This window comes from Prosopis cineraria, unplaced genomic scaffold (assembly GCF_029017545.1).
Source record: "Prosopis cineraria cultivar Desert tree isolate PC_DT_omini unplaced genomic scaffold, ASM2901754v1 PC9, whole genome shotgun sequence".
NCBI classification, from domain to species: Eukaryota; Viridiplantae; Streptophyta; class Magnoliopsida; order Fabales; family Fabaceae; genus Prosopis; species Prosopis cineraria.
The window spans coordinates 9163138-9181217 of record NW_026555340.1 but is presented as its reverse complement, the minus strand read 5'-3'; the positions used below and the strand labels follow the sequence as shown (position 1 = coordinate 9181217).

Genomic DNA, 18080 nt, shown 5'->3' with positions numbered 1-18080 from the left:
CTTCTGCAATGAACTACCCAAATTAGATAACAAAAGAAAAAAAAAAAGAGAAATGCACGTCCAAAACCACCAGAAGATGTTGTGCCTTTTTTGGCTTTTGAGAACAAAAAGATGTTTTTTTAACAACTTATGAGTATTCCTAATGTTTCCATTAATTTTTATAGAAATATTATTATTAATAGTTTTGTTAATTACACTTTTAAAACTCTTAAAAAAAAGTCATACAATCTTATGGATTTTTGTATACATTTCTTCTAATTCTATTTGGATATCCTATTTTTGTTTATCAAAAATATTTATCCTGACCTATAGCCAAAAAACATGTACATAATAAATTAAGGCTTTTGGAGACAATCAAACAAATATATATATCAATTGAAAGAAATAAATCATATATCAAACTTCTCATAGACTTTTACTAGAATATATGTACATCTTTATTCATCAAATACTGAAGTGAAATGTCATTGAATGGAATAGTTGATGCAAGGTTGGAAAAAGAAAGCTTGTGAGTGACTTGTTTCATTAATGGTCGAGATTTTGGTGAGAGATGCAAGTATGCTAATGCTATTGTGACATAAAGAATCACATCTTGAGCATATCTTTGTATGGGAAGCGGGAGACATGAGTCTATGATATCACTTAGAAAAATGCTTTCGCTAGAGATCTTTGTCAAAGATTGTATTAAATCTCCAGGGTGCTTTTCAATGATTGTTTCTAATGCCACCACTCCGTAACTATAAATATCACATTTTTCTATCATAACCAAGTTATATGCAAGCTCTATCAATAATAAAACAAAAATCAATTATACAAGATATAAAACAATATGATAAGAGAATAGTAAAGAGGGAAAAAAAAAACTAACCAAGAGCAATATAGCCATAAGTACCCATTGGAAGAGTTTGATTGGATGAATTGGGATCAAGGATTCTAGCTATGCCGAAGTTAGAGACGAAAGCATCCATCTTTCAGTTTAATAATACATTACTACTTGTTGTGTCACGATAGATAATTGGAGTTCAATTGTGATGCAAGTAGAATAAAGCATTTGCTATTCTTTTAATAGCATTCGTCCTCTTGTTCCAATCCAGCTCTTTAGTTTCATCTTCTTGATTTAATATATAAAACAAGCTTCCTCTTTCCATGTATTCATATATGAGAAACATGCATTGCTTGTGTAAACAAAAGCCATAAAGCTTTACAATGTTATGATGTTAGATTTCAGTCAACATCTTCACTTCATTGTGAAAACTTTTAGCGAAAGATGGATTTTCATATTCACTTCTATAAAGTTTTTTCAATGCAACAATTCCAATACAATATTTGATGTCAAAACCCTCTGTTGCTTCAATGATATCTTCATATGCAATTTTACCATCATAATTCCATATGGAAAATAAATCTCCATTCTTTAGTGCTGTTCTCTCAATTTTGGTTTTCTTATTCTTCTTGTAAATTTTAAAAAGAATGAAACCCAAAACAAGAAGGATGATGACAAAAAAAAATGTCATAAGAAAAATGGTCTTCATGTAATAATACAACTTTTTATAATTAGAGGAAGAATGATTCTTGTCTAGACCATGTAACTCTTTGTTAGCACTTAATATGTTATGAGGAAATTTGTGGTAGACTTCCTTTGGGACCTAACCACTAAGAAAATTGTATGACAAGCTGATGAATTTTAGCTGAGCAAGTTCTTTTGGTATGTTACCAGTGATACTATTGTAGCTCAAATCCATGTGCAGCATATGTGAACATGTGCTCAAGCTATTTGGTATCTTGCCACTTATCTTGTTGTGACTTCTTTTGGTATGTTACCAGTGATACTATTGTAGCTCAAATCCATGTGCAGCATATGTGAACATGTGCTCAAGCTATTTGGTATCTTGCCACTTATCTTGTTGTGACTAAAGTTGACAACTAAAAGATCACAAGACTGAAAGGTTGGCAAACTTCTACTCAACTTGTTTTGCTAGAGGTCTAGTGCTTGTAGATTCGAGAGACTTTCAATCCCCCATGGTATGCTTCCATATATCTTGTTATTTGATATATTTAAAGATTTCAAATATGTTAAATAGATTATATAAGGAAAAGGACCAGAAATGTTGTTGGAACTCAAATCCAAAGTGTCTAAATTTCTTAGCATCCCAATGACTTGGGTGATGGGACTTGTGATTTGGTTTCTAGAAAAATCAAGCTCTTGTAACATTGCCAAATTTGAAATTGAAGATGGGATGTCACCAATGAACATATTTGCTGATAAATTAAAATGGGTAAGGATGGTTATATTCCCCAAACTTGACGGGATGACTCCACAAAACTTGTTTTCACTCAAATCCAACCTTTGTAATTGAGAGAAGTTGGTAAGTATAGTAGGAAACTCACCAACAAGGTTGTTATTAGACAAGCCTTAAACATGAGAAATTTTAAAGAGCTCCAGTTTGAGTTGGAATGGTACCTATAAATCAAATTACATGAATTGAACAAAATTAAAGACAAATAAATATTATTAGAACTCAAATTTAAAGTGATTAAAATTTGTTAGTTAGAAAACCAATTATTTTTATTCAAGGAAAACATGAAGATTTTGTGAATTCATAAAAAAATAAATTTAAAAGGGGGTTTCATGTGTAGAAGAATTTGATGAAAATACAAGTACTCAAGATAATTTCTTGTAAAACCCAAAGTTGAAAGAAATTGCATATAATATAGAATTTTGTCCATACATTGCTTCATTAATATTCAACGGGTTGAAGGGCAAATTTTCCCTGAAAGTTTTTCAATAGTTGCAATTGCTATTCTTAACTTTTCATTAGCCAAATATTACCCTAAAATTTCAAAAATGATACAATTTTGCCCTATAATAATGTTTTACCAACATTGATCATTAGTTGAAAATTCTAAATGGATTGAAGAGCAATTTTGTGTAAAAAGTTTTTAGAAGGATCAGGTTGTATCCTAAAATTTTTATTAGTGCAATGGTTGTGTTATTAATTTTTAAATCAGAATAATAATCTAACAATCTATTATAAGGGATGGAACTAGAGCTTGGATAGTGAGGGGCCAAATTTTTAAAAAATAATACTTCTTTCATTAAAAAATGTAAGGTATTTTATGATTAAAAATGTGAGGCATTGTTAGTGCTTCAAGTTATAGTTAATGAATTTTTCCCAAAAATGTCTTTAATAAATAAATAATTTTATATTTATTTTTAAGTGAAATACAATATTAAATAAAGGTAAATATGAAAAGATAGTATTAGTTTGAAGATACATAACTAATTTATTGGGAGGCTGAGATTTAGTTAAAAATGCCTTACATTTTTTAATGGTGGGAGTATAATTTTTCAATGAACCAAAAATATTTGTTATTTTATTTAGTATGTTAATAGTGAATAAATAAAACATCAAGTGACATGCTAATAGCCTAATATTAAATAATGTGTGAAAAATGGATTTACTGAAAAAAAAAATTGGTATGGTGGCATGGTAGATTAAAACTTCTCTTATTCATCCTTAGGAAAAACATTCTCATACATGGGCATATATTAAAAGGACCCAAGAGTTTTTTCTTTGGGGGGGAGGGAGGGACGGCCACCTCGACTTGACCACCATACACCTAGGCCCACCCTTGTCCATTATCATTATTAAAAATGATTCATATTTTAGATTCTGACAAGAGGTCTTACCTGAGGTTGCTTTGATGCAAAAACAATGAGTAATTATTGACTTATACAAGCTTAAATACAGACTTGTTCATACTTGCCAAGGGTAAGATAGACTAGCCTATATTTTAACTTAGAGGTATTCAATGTAATTTAACCTAAAATCTTCTTCAAATTTTATGTTATAACAAGTTATGTTGGATCCTTCTTTTGATTTGAAAGTTAATAACACAAAAACAGCATTGCATCAATCAAAAGTTTATTAGAATATCAATTACTCCTTCAGAAAAATTTATGGGAAAAAATTATCCTTTAACACTTCCAAATAATGGTCAATATTGATGACACATCATTGTAGGGTGGCATCATAACATTTTTAAACTTCATGGGTAACATTACACCAATTAAAAATTAAGGATATCAGTTGTACCTAGTGGAAAACTTCTAGAAAAAAAATTTCCCTTTAACTCATATTGAATTTTATTAAATTTTTTGTTATATTAATTTTGATACATTTTCTTAATGATATTTTTTTAAGAAAATAGTATTTATATTGGTAAATATTTTGCTCCCACATCTAGATTTGCCACTGTGAGAGTAGTTATAAAACCCAAATTTGAAGCAGTGGCTTCAACAAACTTGTTTACACTCAAATCCAATCATTCTATAATTGAGTGAGATTGGTAAGTGTAAAAGGTAACTAACCAATAAGTTTATTTTTATCCATGTACAAATTAGAGAGATTTTGAAGAATTCCTGCAAACGAAATCAAATTTAAAGGCAAAGTAATAGGACTAGAAATATTATTAGAACTCAATTATTCTAGTCAATTTATTAGTTATAAAACTAATATTTTATTTAAGAATCATATCAAGTTCTTACAAATTAATTTCGTCAAAGATTAGATTGAAAAGGGAGTATCATGTTTAAAGAATTTGTAGACAAACATAGACAACTGAGATCGCTTTTAAAACCAAAGTTGAAAAGATGCTTCACCAAAACCTTGATTTCCCTTAAATCCAATAATTTTAAATGATCGAGGTTAATTAACGAGTGAGGAAAGTCAACTGACTAGTAACTATTATTATTTGACTAGCCCATACAGATGTTAAATAACAATTGACGTTAAATATGTGAAAACTGCAAATTGTACACTTAAAAAATTAGTTATCATCCCCTCATCCGTGTAAATTTTCATCTGTGACTCCATAAAAGTTCAATTTACTCCTATTTAACTTTTTTTAAATATCAAACACACACACATACAGATAGAAATTTTCCTTACATTGTTCAATCAGTATTCAATTTTATTAAATTCTTTATATTAATTTTGATAAATAAAATGATGATATTTAAAAAAAATTGTATATATATGCGGTAAATATTTTGCTCTCACATCTAGAATTTCCAATAATGAGAGTCGTTATAAAATCCAACTTCGAGAGATATCTTTCGTTCGTACCTTGACGTATAATTCATTATGTAATTTTATGAATTTTGAAGTGCTAAAATTTCTGGAGGTTTGATCATATCTTTCCAACTTAATTTACATGTATGGAGGTCGTCTTTGTTTAGAGGGATGAGAGTTCTACATGCAATGTGGAAATTTTGACATATTCATTTTCTTTTTGAGTATATTAGTTTTGGAGTACACACGTAATAATATTATCATCCTTTTTTAATTGACTTCTAATTTTGTTGAGCTTATTTTTACTAAGGAGATAAGTTTTGAACCAAATATCAATGACATGTGGAAAAATTGGAGGCATTTGTTTTCCATACTGTTGTCTATAAAACTTATAAATTTGTTAGTTATAAATAATATTTTATTCATGAACCATCAAGATCTTAAAATTTCCTCAAATTCAAGAAGGCATATCAGGTGTAAAAGAATATATATGAGAATAAATATAGGTATATGAGATTGCTTATAAAACCCAAATTTGAAAGAAAGGCTTCCCAAAACATTGTTTCCACAAAAATCTAATAATTCTAAATGAGTGAGGTTAATTAGAAAGATTGTTAATAGATAAGTCCAGATAGATAAGATTGTGAAGATTTCCAATATGATTTGAAATGGCACCTATCAATCCAATCACTCAAATTCAACCAAATTAAAGGCAAAGCAATACAACTAGAAATATTATGGGAAAATCAAACTGATCAAAATTCGACAGTTATAGAACCAACGATTTTTATTCAAGGAAAACATGAAGATGTTGTAATTTCAACCAAAAAAAAAATTAAAAGGGGTTGGGATTTCATGTGTAAAGGAATTTGAGAACAAAGATAGGTACTTGAAATTTCTTATGAAACCCAAAGTTTAAAGAAACGTTAAATAATAAGGGTGAAGGCAACTCACCCGTAAGATTGTTATCAGACGAATCTAGATGGATGAGATTGCGAAGACCTCCAAGTTTAGTGGGAATGCCATCATCAAACTTGTTTCCACTCAATTTTAACCATTTTAATGTAGGGAGATTTTGAAGAGCTTCTATTTGAGTCATAAGGGTACCTGCAATTTCAATGAAAAAAACTAAAATTTAAAGGCAAAGTATAGTAGAACCATAAATATATAGGAACTCATGTTCAATTGAATTTATTAGTTATAAAACTAATATTTTATTTAAGAACCATCAAACTCATAAAATTTTGCAAAATTGAAGAGGGCATCTCACGTTTAAAATAATTTGAGGACAAATATAAGTACCTGAGATTGCTCATAAAACCCAAGGTTGAAAGAAAGACAACACGAAAGCCTAGTTTCAACTCAAATTCAACAATTCTAAGTGAGTGATGAGGTTAATTAATAAGTGTGGAATCAATACAATTTTCCAATAAGATTGTTATAAGACAAGTCTAGATAGGTGAGATTGCTAAGACTTCTAATCTGTGTTAGAATGGCTCCGCTTAACTTGTTTCCAATCAAAAACAACCATTTTAATTGAGTGAAATTTTGAAGAGCTTTTATTTGAGTCATAATGGTAATTGTAATTTTAATTACAAACAAACTAAATTTTGATTAGATCTAGGATGACTAAAATTGTTAGTTATAAAACTAATATTTTATTTAAGAACCATCAAGCAATTAAATAATATATTTCATCAAGTATTAAAGGGAAAAAGTCACAGTTAAATCCCAAAGGAAGGAATTAATGACAATTAGGTCATCAATAATATTTTCTAGAAAATATTGTAAATATCAATTTAAATAATTATAAAAATAAAAGTTCTAACTGCAAATAAAACATTTAAATTCTTCATATAACTTTTAGTTTGTAATTGAGATTCTTATTATAGCTATCTTAATTAATATTTATAACTATTTAGAAAATTTTGTTAGGAATTTAAATTGTCATTTATTAATCTTTTAGAACTTTACTGTCATTCTTCTAATATTAAATTGAAGAGGGTATCTCATGATTTAAAATAATTTGAGGATAAATATAGGTTCTTGAGATTGTTCATACAACTCAAAGTTGAAAGAAAAGCTTCTTCAAAGCCTTGTTTCCACTCAAATTCAAAAATTCTAAGTTAGTGAGAATAAATATAAAACCCAAACTTGTGTTTTTATGGAACGCTAGCTTGGTTGGTCATTCTTGTTTCATTTTCCTAAATTGATTTACGCATCTTTTTATTATTATTATTATTGTGCTATATTGACGGTTGGTCAAAGTCAAGCAAATTGTTTTTTTACCTAAGGCCGTTATTATTATTATTTTCATACAGCTCATTATTTATCTATTTTGCTTAAGTTCTTCTCTCATGATTGCTAAAGTCATTGGCCACAGTCAACCAGGAAACTTCATGGAATGTACTATGTAGTATCTCGGATTTTGTTGGGAATAAAGGATTCAATTTCTTTATGTGTGGTTCTTAATGGAATAATAACAAAGATAATAAAACATCATATTTGTGTTCTATAAAGTGATTTTTAAATAGTATATTAGCGTTTCAGTTGATTTTTTCAGATAGGGAGAATGACAGTGTGTAGGTGCTTAAAATAGAAAATTAATAACAATTAGATTTAAAAAAATTATCGAAAATTGATTGCAAGTATTAATTCTAAAATGTTTTACATCTAAATTACTAAAATGTATTATTTGTAACTGAGACCCTTGAATTTGAATTATCATGTATCAATATTTGCAACACATTTTTTTAGAAAAATATTTAAAACTTAATTTTCATCATTAATTTGATATTTTGAAATCTAACTATTATTTTCCATTTCAATATGTTGTGAAAACAATGGTCACTATCATAGTATTTTACATTTTATTATTGTAAAACTTTTTTTCATTTCCAAAGTTTCATTGAAGTAGGTAAAGTATTAAGTGACCGTGGACATAAAATCTCCAAATGATCATTGGGAGATAGCAGGAAGGATCTACACTTGCATGTTGACCACCGCCTTGCATCTTCCAGAATCATGTGTGAGTGTGTATGGTGTATGCAATGTCATCACCCCCCCTAAAATCACAAGCACCTCTTTTCTATTTTCAAAATCTAATTTTTAATATATCATTAGCAATATTATGTTAAAGATTCTAAATATTAACTTCTATTTTTAATTATGTTAAAAAACTTAAAATAGCCCCTGTAATTTGATTGTCTTCTCTCCCCCCGTCATTTTAAGAAACTTTAAATAATTATGACAATATTTATATGAACAATTTAAAAATATTGTGTTTAAATTAATAAAATTTAAGGAAAAATAAGCATGATCATATTGCGTAATTTATTTTTAAATTATTTACCTATTTCATTAATTTTGTTTTGCACACAAAAAAGGCATTAACTCCAACCACTTAGCTTAAAGACAAAGTACATAGTTTGAGGACAAATATAAGTAATTGAAATTGCTCATAAAATCCAACGTTGAAAGAAGGACAACACGAAAGCCTAGTTTCAACTCAAATCCAACAATTCTAGGTGAATGATAATCAATGTAGCTTACCAGTAAAATTGTTATAAGACAAGTCTAGATAGGTGGAATTGCCAAGACTTCTAATCTGAGTTGGAATGGCTCCACCAAACTTGTTTTCACTCAAATACAATCATTTTAATTGAGTGAGATTTTGAAGAGCTTCTATTTGAGTTATAATGATACTTGTAATTTTAATCACAAACAAACTAAATTTTGATCAAGTCTAGAATGACTAAATTTGTTAGTTATAAACTAATATTTTATTTAAGAACCATCAAGCAATTAAACAACATATTTCATCAAATATTAAAGGGAAAAAGTCATAGTTAAGTCCCAAAGAAGGGAATTAATGACAACTAGGTTATCAATAATACTTTTCAAAAAGCATATTGTAAATATCGATTCAAATAATTGCAAATTAAAAATTTCTAATTACAAATCAAATATTTAAATTCTTCATGTAACTCTCAGTTTGCAATTGATATTTTTTTTGTAGCTATATGAATCAATATTTATAACTCTTTAGACAATTTTGTCAGGGGTTTAAATTGTCATTAATTAAATCTTTTAGGACTTTACTATTATTCTCCTAATATTAAATTGGAGAGAGTATCTCACCATTGAAAATAATGTGAGGACAAATATAGGCATTTGAGATTGTTCATAAAACTTAGTTAAAAGAAAAACTCCATGAAAGCCTTGTTTCCACTCAAATCCAACAATTTATTTCTCATAAAACTAACATTTTATATAAGAACCACAAAGCTGCTATTATATAGTTTCATCAAATATTGAATTGAAGAGGGTAGCTCATGTTTAAAAGAATTTGATCGGGCAAATATAAATAATTGAGATTGCTCATAAAACCCAAAGTCAAAAGAAAGGTTTAAGCAAATCCTTGTTTCCACTCAAATCCATTAATTCTAAATAACTGAAGCTAATTAACAACTCACCAGTAAGATTGTTATTAGACAACCGCAGATAGGTCAAATTGCGAAGAGTTTCAATTTGAGTTGGAATGCTACCCATCAACCCGATTCCATGGAGGTGTAGGGATTCTAGATTAGGTAATGCAGTGAACTTTAGATCCGCAAGGCGAGGTTGCTGTGGAGTGTTGGCTAGTGTCCAAATCTGAATAATACTTCCAAAGTCATTCCAAGTGATCTCGTCCCCTTCACAGGGGTTACCCGAGATGTTGTGGTACCTAGAGTTGTATAATAATAATTCCACCATTTGCTCTGAATCAAGGCATGTTTCTCCTCTTCTACAAAGGCAGCAGCATCATAAAATAGGAATAAGACCATTATTACAACCATTGTTGGAGGAACTGACATAACATTATTGGAGATTGCCATCATCAATAATTAGTTGATGAATAGATTGTTATGATCAAATGAAGGCACAAGTAGGGTCTTTATAGCAAGCAAACTAGTTTCATTTTCCTTCACTTTCTTACGCGTCTTTTTTATTGGTCTGCTTCATTGACGAGGCGTGCATAGTCGAATAAAATTAAGTTTTATAAAGCCATTATTAATTGTTATTATTATTTTCTTACTGCTCTTTGTTTTTTTTTTTAATTGTTGTGCTTCATTGACTGGACCATGGTCATCCAGCAACTTCATGGAATGCAGTGGGATAGACATATAATTGCCGTGTCAACTAGGTTATAACATTTTTCTTTTTTTGGCCAAAGCGACATAACATAAATGCGTACAAGTCTTATGTCTGGAAAAATAGTGCATAAAAATCACGTCAAAATTTGAAAATTCCTTATTATCTCCATTTCTTTCATGTAATCAAAGATAAACAAATCTGGTTGTATCGAAAGTTTAGATTTGAGGAACAAAAGTTAAAATTTGTTGCCCTTTAGTTTATTTTAAGCAATTCAAATTTCAATGTATTTCAGACAAAAAAAAATTATATTTTTTTAATATAATTATATAATGTTTAGTGTTACTTGATTAGATCGGAGCATTGTTGGATTCAATTAACAGCACTTTTTTAATATGATTTTTTATCCCCATAATATGAACCCTCAATCATTAACAAATAAAATTTTTATGATCGTTGCATAGTAAAATTATCAACTACTATTGCCATTTGAGACATATTTTCTTTTATCTTCCCAACTTTTTACCGTAACTTTTTTCCTCTATTTTGGATTGATGAGCAGTGTAAGAAAAAGTTGAAAAGAAGTAAAAGTATAAGTAAAATTGTAGGATGCCAATCATCAGTTTTAATTTTTCTATTTTGATATTTTCACCACAGATTCTTTCATCATTATTCAATATCAAATAACATATCTTTAGAAAACATGTTAGTTAAGCTGTCTGCTGGTGACTGACATTACTTTTTTATTTTTATAATATAAAGAGTAGATACTGCCAACATTATGGCCAAAACAAAAAAAAAAAAGATACTGCTAACGCTAACCGCAAACATTATCTCCCTTAAGGAAGACAAAGAGTAAATCTCTCCCAACTAATTAAGTTGTTTTTCTTTCCATTTGTGAATATATAAAAAAATAGTTAACTCACACAGTTTAAAAAAGTTAGTTAAGTATAATAATTATGTTTAAAATTAAAACAATGTATTAAATTATCCCTATAATTAATTAAAAATTTTGTTTAGTAAAAATAAATATTGATTTTATGCAGGATAATTTGGAAAAATTGTGATAATGCTTTTTCAAATTTGAAATTAAATAAAAACAAAAAGATATATGATAATTTATCTTATATTCAAAATGGAGTAGTACATATACAAGGACTGGGATTTAACTCCCCAACACTTGTTTAACTGAAAAAAACCTTTACTACTCACATCATCTTTGATTTGTGGGAATTAGTCAACATTTTCAATTTTTAATCAATGGTTATATATATATATATATATATAAAAACGAGTTCAAAATATATATATATATATATATGTATATATATAATTGACTATGTATTATTAAATTTAAAATGTCATATATATAATCTCCTTATGAGAGAAATCACCTTTACAAACGCGTTGGTTGTCAAATGTTGTTAAAGTATACTTGTGTCATATATATTTTAAATTGTTTATATTGATTGATGACTTCTAGTTATCGTCAATATTTATGCTAAATATTAAATTTACTAAGATTTTTTAAGAAAATATAATTGTAATTAAAGTAACATACAAATTATTAGAATTTTAAAATATATATTAATTTCATTTGTATAATCAATTTATTTTTATAATAAATACAAGAGTAAAAAATAATTTTAAAGTTAGTGCGGGCAATTCATTTTTTAATGAGGAGCCATTACAATTTAAAAAGGGGAAAAGTGTAATTTTGATAAAAAGATAAGTGAAATGTTTTCTAATTTAGTAGGGGCACTTCCGTGAGGTGGGTAGTCATTGTTGATCGCTATATGATATTCATAGCTTTTGACCCATTCAAAAGGAATAAGTACGTGAATGTCATGGAGAGTGAACCTAGAAAAGATTAATGTGTGAAGAACGCTAAAGAACATATTCTAAAAGATTAGTTTATTAAAAAGAACATTTTTCACTATAAACCACACTTTATTTATAAAACTCTTTAATATATGGGGCTCATGACATTCAAGAGCTGATGGGCATGAGAGCTCTAATTCACAGCACTTCACTTGATTCATTACTAGTCAGAACCTTTTATGAATAACCTTGCTTGTGGTATTGATCTCTCAATGAAAGAATGAAAGTATCAATGTCTAAAGAGAAAATTCATTTTAAAAAAGTTTAATGTCATATTGGGAGGGAAACCCTCTAGATTTATAAATCAGACTTTATTTGTGAAGCTCCCCATACGAGCTCATACAACAAGAAATGCCTATTGGTTTGCTTTTAAAGACTAGACTTGACTCTAACAGAAAGTTAACTATGACAAATCCTATATTGTAGAATCTTCTTATCCTTGTCTAGTTTATCTTTGAAAATTTCATCATATTGTATTAAATTTCTTCTTATGTTGAAGATATTCTAATACAATATAATAAATGACCCAAAATATAATATAACCTTTTTTTTGTCAAATGATCGAAATTTCTCATTATTTATAGAAGTAAGTTATAAGGAATAAGAACTTATTAAACTTACAGTGGTTAACTATCCCTCAAAATTGCTGGCCAAAAAAAAACTTTATCCCTCAAAATAAAAAATGGTAGCCTTTATTTTCAAAAAGAAAAAGGAACCATGGCACTAAAAATTATAGGACAATACCATCATCACTTTTATTTCTCTATTTTGATACACTTCACACAGTCCTTTTATCATTATTCAATGCCACCGAATGGATCATACACCCTCTTAAAGTATTATTAGAAAACATTGACGCAAAAAAAAGTGTCTGGGACAAACGTGTTAGTTAAACTGTCTATCACCGTCTAAATTTATTCAGAATTCATTACTCATATATCCTTAGTTGCATATACATATCACAAATGATAAAAACAATTAATCAGTAATTTATCAGATTTTAGTCACAACATTTTCAATTTTTAATTAATAATTAATGTATAATCTTTTATAAATGGAAAGGGTCGTTAACGTGAAGAACAATGTAAAAATTTACGAGTTCAAGTATATAAAAGGAGAGTCTATTTTAACAATGTAGTTTGTGGTGTGTGTGAAAGAAAAGTCTTACCTTGCTCAAGTGGGATGAAGCCTTGATGCATATTATAAGATGGAATTTGAGCAATTGAATATGTTTTACTCCCTCCGTTAAAAAATGTAAGATATTTTTAAAGAGTTTGATGTTAAAAAATATAAGGCATTTTTAGTCTTTCGAGATATATAATTTTTTTTTTTTTCAAAAATACCTCTATTAATGAATGATTTTATATTTATTATATGGTATTTAATAGGAGTAAATATGAAAGAATAGGGTTAGTTTGAAAGTAGGTAACTATTTTATTGAAGGTAAAATTCAATTAAAAATATCTTATATTTTTAAACGAATAGAGTAGTAATTATAAGAGGAGTAGGTCCCGTGCACTGTGCACATTGATCGGCCAACGAAGTTGAAAAATGTCAATTTCCCCTTGCGTGCAAGTTAAACATAGTAGTGGGCACTTTAAAGTCAACTTAGTATAAGTGTGATCTAACTACTACTACTAGCATTATTTGGTAAATTATTGTTATTGTTGTTATTATGAAAAACACAATCATTGATTTCTATAGTTTTATCAAATTTTATTTTAAGACCATGTAATTTGTTTTCAATATTTCAATCCTTATGGTTCCTGTAATTTAACATTGTCAGGAACTAGAGTAATAAATGCCATTCAGTCTTGTTAAAATTATAGAGACTAAAAACACAAAAAAAAAAAATTACAGAGATTAAAAGTAAAAAATTAATAAAATTATAAATCACATGATTATATTTTTCTTTGTTATTGTTATTATTCTAGCAAGTGGATGGACATTAAAGCTTTATTTACTTTGGTGATAGTATGCTCTTTTTTTTTTCAAAAATTATAAAAACTTCATTTTTATTTTTAAAACTCACACTTTAATTCAATTGTTAACATCGTTAGGAATATTTTATCAAATATTCCAAAATACTTAAATTTGTAATTATGTTAAAAAATTTAAAATTATTGTTTTATTTTTATAAGCTAATCGTCTATTCTCTCTTTAAAAACTTTAAATAATTATGTCAACCTTTATGATCAAATGAGTGCAAAGCTGGCAGGGTCTAGGTTGGCCAATAATGGCTATTGCATTTTCTTTCCTAAACTTATTTATGCGCACGTCTTTTTAATTATCGTGCTTCATTGACGTACAGATTTTTTTTTTTTTTTCCCCGCTTAATTCTTCGCTCATGATTCTAAAGTCATTAGATCATATTCATCCAAAAATTTCATGAAATTTAGTATCTGATATTCTGTTGGGAATTAGAGATTTAAATTCGGTTTGATTTTATTCCTGGTCTTTAATTTTTAAAACTATTGTATAAATGAATTTTTAAAAGTTATTTTTCAAAATAAAACAAAACAAAAATATGTTCAATTTGAAACGGTTGTGTCTTTTATATATTGAGTTTATTATAAATATTATTGGCCTTCGTTAATGTTAAAAAGTCTTCAGTCTTTGGTCAGAGATTGAAAATAGAAGTGCATAAAAGTCACGTCAACTTTGGAAATTACTTATTATCGTCATTTCCTTATCATTAAGTTTAAACTCATTTCCTTAAACTTAAATAATGTTTAATCTTCAAAATTCATGGTTGGTTTAATTCTAATTTTTTTTAACTAAATTATATTTTTATAAAAAGCCGTAGTTCAGGTTAATTGAAGATTTTCTGGTGCAAATATAAAAACTGACCCTAATATAATCTATGTTCTTTGTTTCAAAAGAAATTTCTTATTATTAACAAATTTTGATGAATAGTTGCTTATTAAACTTCTCGTGATAAACCTTATCCCGAAAGGAAAACGTGGTACCTTTATTTTCAAATAACGAATAACTAAACTTTTGAAAATCTAAGCAAATAATCAAGTTGATGCTCGACCTTCTAATTCTTTTATAATATTTTCACTCATCAATTAATAAATCTCTACATCCTCGTTTAATAAAATTCCTTTATTATTGACATAATAGTCGTTTTAATAAAATTATAGGGTTAAAATGTATTTTTACTTAACAATTTTCGCCCTTAAAATATTAAAATGTAATATATTTCTCCTTAATGTTAAATGCTCCAATGTTTACTGTTAAAAATGCTGATTGAAACTTAAATATAATTAAAAATGTCAGTCAGGTGGATCAAAGTTGATCAAAGTTAAGGTACATTTTTACTTTAAATTAATTCTCTGAAAATACCCCATGTCCTAAATTATATTATTTGCGTTGTAACTATTTGACTATTAAATATGTTTATGATTAAATTACTTTAGAGGTAAAATTGTTACGACAAATAATTTAAGACACTGGGTGCTTCTTGAAGAATAGTTCTAAACTATTTGACCATCAAATATAATACATTTTAATTACTTTAAAAGCAAAATTACTACAATAAATAATTTAGAACACCGGATACTTCTCGAAGAATTGTTCAGGAAAAAAATGCACCTTGATCCAAAATTATATTGAAGAGGGAATTTTATCTAAGAAAGAATTCGAGGAACAAACTAAGAACCTAAGATTGCTTATAACTCAACCAAAGTGGAAGGAACGTGTATGTGGCTCTACCAACTTGTTTTGCTGAGATTCAATGACATTGTTATCAGACATGTTTGCGGTAGTTGACATTTTTAAAACTTCCAATTTGATTTGGAGTAGCTTATGTTTTTTTTTTTTTTTTGGTACTAAAGGGCCCAAAGCCCAAAAAAAACAAAAACTAACTCAAACCTGCTCCAGGAGAAGCGCCCGACACCACACACCATCTTATCCCTTTCAAACTCCTCAAACACCTTAAGATGCACAATATCCACCGTCGAAACCTTCCAGCAACCTTAATCCAACCTTTACCATTCCATCAGCACACCAATTTGCAGACCTTCGCACAGCTTTAGGTAACGAAGAAATCATCATTGGGTATATAGGAATAGCACCCATCACAGATTTTTGCAAGAGTAACCCTTCCTGCCAAGCTAAGACAATTGATCTTCCACCCTGCAAGTCTCTTCTTCACCCTTTCCACCACATACTGCATGCTCTCTCCCCTTACCCTTAGCAAGGATAATGGAACCCTAAGGTATCTCCCCAAGTCCTTAGTTACCCTAAATCCTGACATTTCAACCAAGTTCTTCTTTAATGACCTAGCCACATTCCTTGAGAAAAAGATAGCTGATTTCCCATAATTAACTTTCTGCTCAGACCAGCTACAAAGTCTCACAAACACCTCAACAACCACCCCCATTTGAACTTCAGTAGCCTCACGAAATAAAATAAGATCATCCGCAAACATAAGATGAGTAACCTCAAGACCCCCTTCTTACTCTGATAGTCTTCCAACTTCCATCTTGTTTTGCTTGCTGAATCATATAAGTCAGCTTCTCCATAACAAGCAAAAAATGTAGGGGATAATGGATCCCCTTGCCTTATACCCCTCGTAAGCTTAAACACCTCAGTCCTCTCCCCATTCCATAACACTTGAGAAGAAATTGTACATATACACTTCATTATCAACTCTCCAATCTCCTCCTCTATCCCAATCTTTTCCAACATCTCCCTAATAAAACTCCATCTTAGCCTATCATATGCTTTTTCCAAATCAATTTTAATGGCAAAAAACCTTTGCTACTCCTCATTGTCCTTATACTTTGTATCAATTCCTATGCAATAATAATATTATCCTATATGTGCCTCCTAGGGACAAAGCTAACTTGATTAGAGCTACCAACTTCTCCATAACCATCCTTAATCTTCTTACTAAAATCTTAGGAATGCATTTATATAAAAACATTGCATAAAGCAATTGGCCTCACCTGCTTTAGACTTTCAGGCCTCTCTACCTTTGGTACAAGCACAATAAGAGTTTTTCATTGATGTCACTCATATCTTCCTTACCCATCCACACATCCCTCACATAATTATAGACCTCCTGCCCTACCCAATCCCACTCCTTTTAGAAAAACAAAGCGGGAAAGCCATCCGACCCTGGAGCTTTAAACGCTCCTATTGAAAACATTGCTTCTCTTATCTCATCATTAGAAACACTCCTGTTCATCCTCTCACACTCTTTAGAAGTTAACTTCGGGTAAGAAACATAAGATTATATCACCTCATCATCTTCCTCCTCTATTTTCCTCCTCCTGCTTGAATAAATGATGAAAAAATTCTCTCACCATCGACTTGAGCATAGCTTGATCCTCAACCCAAGCTCCATCCTCTCGCTTAAGCATTGCTATTTTATTCCTTCTTCTTCTAACCAGAGTATGAACATGATAAAATTTGGTATTTCTATCTCCATCATTTATCCATTCCCCCCTAGACTTCTAAAACCAAAGAACCTCTTTTTGCTTAAGAACTTCCTCTAACTCATAATGCAAATCCCTTTCTAGCCTAACAAGATGATAGAGAGGCTTACCTATCCCATTCATCTTCCTTTGAATGCCATCCAACCTAGCCAGCAAACACCTCTTCCACTTATGAATATCAAAAAAGCCTTCCTAATTCCAACCCCTCAAGTTTCGAGCTAACCCTTCCAGCTTCAAATTCACATTACCTTCCACCTTCCAGCCCTCCTGTACTGCTCTATTAAAATCATCATTTAACATCCATGCTGCTTCAAATTTGAAAGGTCAAGCCCTATAACCACTAGGAACTTCCTTGAGACACAACAACATCGGACAATGATCTGAGTAGTCCAACTGAACTAAATTCTTAATAATAGCCTCCTGAAAGTGACATCTCAAAATATCATTAACACAGGCCTCTATCATGTCTTTCAAAAACTCTCTCATAACCTGGAATTAGAGGGCCCTTCCAAGTAAAATGATTTCCCCAAGCACCAATCTCCAA

General features: G+C 29.3%; 1 pseudogene; it reads right to left on the bottom strand.

Annotated features, from left to right (window-relative positions):
- Positions 1 to 418: 418 nt before the first annotated feature.
- LOC129319542 (probable leucine-rich repeat receptor-like protein kinase At1g35710) lies at positions 419 to 16476 on the bottom strand (annotated as a pseudogene).
- Positions 16477 to 18080: the final 1604 nt, after the last annotated feature.